A 5,135-nucleotide genomic window follows, 5' to 3' on the forward strand; every position below is an offset into this window, starting at 1 on the left:
AACCTCCAATTAGCTGTTATGTGTTGAGGAAGGTGAGGGTAGTTTGGGCAGTGCTCAGGGGCTACTGCTAGCTCTGTGCTCAAGGGTCATTCCTGAGTTGGTTGCATGCACAGAAAGCACCTTAACACCTGTACTATCTCCCCAGCCCTAACCTCCAGTAGCTTCAATCCCCTTTTACACTAAATCCTGTCTTAAAGACTGATTCTTCCTATTTCTGCAGAGCTCCTGGAGGAGTTATTAGTGAGAAAAATAATGGAATGGGAAACAAAATTTCAGAGCGAAAATGAAGAGATCTTGTAATATTAAATCATGGAGAGGTGATCATGTAAGTTCCCGGAATCTCAGGGGGTCATGTTTCATTAGCTCTTGGAGAAAGAGTACCACAATATGATGCAGCTGCAGGGGGATTGCAATTTGTCATTTCCTGTTGAGAAACAATGATTTTTATTTATTAGGTGCCAAGGCATCTGCATGCTGTTCTCACGTGTAAAGATAAAGTACATTTGTGGGATCACTGTGACAGAGAAGGCGCAGAGTGTCAAGCTGTCTGGCACCCACCAAGGTGGGAACTCCAGATGATGGTGCAGAGAATTTTCTGCATTTCCTGGTACAAGAATTCTCAGAAAAACAGCTGGTGGCCATCTCACCCCCAAATATAAGGAAGAGTGGGGAAAAATGTTGGGGAAGAGGAACAGGAGAGAAGATTCCTTCACCAATGTCTCCAGTGGAATCTTGGTTATTTAAAATACTTCACCAAAGGATTCTCTGTCTTCTACAACTACATCCCTCTTCAAAAATCACAACTGCTCCCATGTGAAAATGGACATTTTAATTTGGAATTCCCCCACACTCTCACTTATGTATAATAAAACATTCTGTGCAGTGCTTTAATAATATCCATTCTACAGAATGTTACCTAGTAATTTACTAAGAAATACCTTTGGTTACATGAATAAAAAGCAGGAACATCAGGCTTGGGATAGTTAAAAACATTCCTCCCACATTTGAAATGGCCTTTAGTTTCTTTGTCCTAGCAGAGCATTAAACAGAAAACACGTAAGAGAATTATGGACAAGGTAGACACGGGCATATAGAAAACTTAGCCCCACCCCGCAAAACACAAGCAAGCAAGAAAATCCAAAAACTCTTGACTAGAATTTATATCTTGTTCTCTTTTTCATCCTTTCAACAAATTTTTATGCTAATGAGCCTGGCATTATCGCTCATCATCAACACCTTGCTTAATCACCCTTGATTGCAGCTGTTGTGCGTTCTTAACCTCAGGTTAAACAATGCAGACAACCCTTTTCTCTTTCCTGACTGTGACAATGTATCATAATTGAGCCATTTCTGCCTCTCTGGTCACCCTCATATTCTCAAAAGTACACCCTCTGTACATTAATCTGCTAGTTAAATATTGATAGCAAGCTTCTCCCTTAATATTTACTCTGTTGCTCTATTATTGCTACATACAGAGTGATTATTTGTTTCTGTCTTTCCAGCCTGTTTAATCAGGACTGAGTCAACTTTTCCTGTGTTTAACCTCTGGTCCAATCATCTTTGAAGAATGCTATGGAGAGTGAGCTGACATCAGGACTTGAAATTATTCTTTGTATTTGGTGTATGTGCCATCAGAGCCAGTAGGGGTCAGAAGGGCATTTCTCTCTGGGATTCAAATGGTTGGTAGTGAAAAAGGAAGGTTCTGAGGGCATTGTCTTGGGTTTATTCGTATGGCCATATCTCTCTTCTTTGCCATCTTTGAATGGCTATCTCTCTTTTAAATGTGACCTAGGAGAGAAATGGTCCCTTCTTGGGTGCTTTTGTGTTTGTTATGGGATACTGGCCCTGGACCTCTTACAGTGGATAAACATGTAAGTGCAGCTTCTCAACAAGAACTGTGGAATAATAGAGTGTCTCTATGAGACATAGTTGGACTTGGATGCAGCGCCTGATCGTGAAAGCAGTCTTTTGGGAAAATTCTAGGCGAATAACTGAACATTCTCCAGGGGAATATTAAGTGACAAATGAACAGAAAGTGTCTTTGAAAGTGTTCCATGCTCTGGTAATAAAGATGTACGCAGCACAGAAATTTAGTAATCCCCACTCCCCACCTTAAAATAATCCACCTTTATTTAAAGACACTTTAGATCTGTTATAAATGCCATGTTTAAGGCAAGTAAGTACTTCTGCTTTAAGCACAAAATAGTATCAATAGAAGTCTTCAACTCTGTCTTCCAAACTGGGAAGAGGGGTAATGATTAAGTGTTAAATGCAAGTGTACTAACATCTAAAGGAAAAGATTAAAGAGAAGTGCTCTAGTCCCTTTTCAAGCCAGAATTTAACTTGTTTATTGAAAACTTTGGAAATATCTCTGCCTTTTCACCACTTCTTACTACCTCAAAGAATTGGGGCAATCAAGAAATAATCTTGCCAAAATGGCTATCTGATTTGGGGGGAGTACATTGGCAGTGCTGAGGGCTTATTCCAGGCTCTGTGCTCAGGATTACTCTAGAAGATTTAAGGGAGGAGGATCACAGGGTGCCTGGGATCAAACCTAAGTGGGCTATATGCAAGACAAATACCCTACCCACCATACTACTGTTCTAGCCACTATCTGATTTTTTTTAACAGAAAAAAATATTTGCTGTGTAGACTTTGGGCTGGAGCGATAGCACACCGGGTAGGGCATTTGCCTTGCACATGGCTGACCCGGGTTTAATTCCTCTGTCCCTCTCAGAGAGCCCGGCAAGCTACCGAGAGTATCCCGCCCACACAGGAGAGCCTGGCAAGCTCCCCATGGTGTATTCAATATGCCAAAAACAGTAACAACAAGTCTCACAATAGAGACATTACTGGTGCCCGCTCAAGCAAATCAATGAACAACAGGAGGACAGTGCTACAGTGCTACAGTGTAGACTTTAGGTAACATCAGAATCATATGTAACTGTACAGCTAAAACCTTCCCCCAATGGCTATAATAAAAAAATGGTCCTTTGCATTGGAGAATAAGTGGGAGGACATAGAGGTAAGTTTCCTCCCATCTTTTGAATTCTAGGATATTAATTTCCTAACCATTTCCTCCTATTTTCTAAATCTTGGGCAGTTTATGGCTTCTGTGGTGGCCATAATACCCACCATCACAGAAAGTAGAATCTGAGAAGTTAAACTCAGAATAATCTACTTCTTTTTGTCTGATCCATTCTTTAATGTTTTTTTGATACTTGATTATTCTCTCAAAGATCATATTCTATCCGCTTATCATGCTTTTTTGCAAGGATTGCAATGCCCTTTCCTCCTGTTGCTTTCTCCTCAATGAATTACTTTTGAACTTCAGATTGTTTTTGGACTGCAACCCAAGTTTCTCCTCCAGAGATGTCTTCATGCCCACAAATGAGAATGTCACTGCTTAGGATCCCTTAGCCCCCAACACACACTCTGCTTTGTAGCTGCTGCATGTTCATTTTATAACATTTATAACAGTTTCTTTGTTTCCTGTTTTGGTCAGTCTGCAGATATAATAGAAAGCATCAATCCAGGAGGGTTTCAAAACTATACGTGAGGTACAAAGGTGTTCAGAGAGTTGATTAGTCAAAAAAGGTGACAATGAGAGAAAAAGAAGACAGAAGTGGAGTGAGGTCAGATTCTAGTGACATTGAGAAACTCCTAGCTATCCCAGGGTAGGAAGAACAGTGATCATACAGCCCATAATTGGAGTCCAGAGCCAAGGCTACCTTGTCAGGTCTGGTCCTTGGACTTTTGAGATGCCAACAGAGAGATGTGACAAATATCCTGACAAAACCCCCATCTTCGGTTCTCCTGCTCATATTCCCACTGCCTTAAATTTGGCATAAATCCAGTAGCTAAGGGGGGCCTTTGGAATACAGCTTTCTGGGAAAGATATAGGATCATATCTGAAAGCAAAGATCCTCTAAGAGACATAAACTCCAATACTTTTCTCCCTCAGTAGATGGTAAACATTATTCTAACATTGAAAAGGAGCAGAATATATGACCCCAAAGTATGCCACATAGGTAAATGGATTGTTTTCATCTGAACACAATGAGGAACCAACCGCTCATGAAAGATTTATTTACACTCTCCTTGCTACTTATGAGTCTAAAGAGAAAGCCTGCAGCCGGAAGAGATAATGCCAGAGATAACTTTTTTTATATCAGAGAAATGGCAGGAGAACATCTGTGTCCCAAACATTTGTTCTTTCCATCTTTCTGAGAATTGTCTTTATCCCCTTTGAAGTCCCAACTCCCTGCCATCTTTGCTTAGCTCAGGGATAATATAAAAACCTCAGTTGCCTGACTAAATTTGGGTCTCATATCTTTCCATCTCCTGTAAGTACAAAATTTTTTTCTCAGCTATTAATCAGACTTTTGTCAATTTGATTTTATACTAAAGAACATAAAAATAAAAAGGGGAGATTTTCCTGCAACATCCTGAGCACAAGAAAGTTACTGCCTAAGTGTATCAGTAAATACTGATTCAGTTTCTTTGTATTCTTGTCAAAGGGCTTACACATTTTCAGAAAAATAATATCAATCTTCTTAGCCTATCTTAGCATTTCTTTCTCTTCCTCCATCAAATTGAATTTTTTTAATTATGCTATTTCCATCTTTGTTGGCTTTTTATAGTTTCCACATACCGACTTTCAAAAAGATGATAAGAAGTGCCGTTAATCTTGAAATCTTTGAAATTTGCATTAAGTTCAGTCGTTGGTTCCCTAGGGCCCTGCTCTGTGGACCAGGCAGGCTGTGGCAGGAGCTTCTTTGCTATCAGACACTTTTTAAGTCTTTTCATTATGTATTCACCAGGATGGCACATAATGAAGTCTTGTAGTTGCAGATAGGGAATTCATTTCTCAACCAAGTGGCCGAACTTGTAGCTGCCAGATCCTAGGTGATTATCTGTAATTACTTCATGGGTATTCCACTAAATAATTTTCTTTCAAAAGGTAGGTCTTGCTGGAGATTTTGTAGAATAAACCCCTGCCAAAGTAAGATGAACTAATAAAGATATCTAAGTGGGGATTTTTCTATTCTCCAGGAAAAAATTATCTGGTCTCATTCTGGCCAGGAAGTTGCCTTCTGTGAAACACCATATAGTTACTACCACATGGCTGGATA

This window comes from Sorex fumeus, unplaced genomic scaffold (assembly GCF_029834395.1).
Source record: "Sorex fumeus unplaced genomic scaffold, SorFum_2.1 ptg000007l, whole genome shotgun sequence".
NCBI classification, from domain to species: Eukaryota; Metazoa; Chordata; class Mammalia; order Eulipotyphla; family Soricidae; genus Sorex; species Sorex fumeus.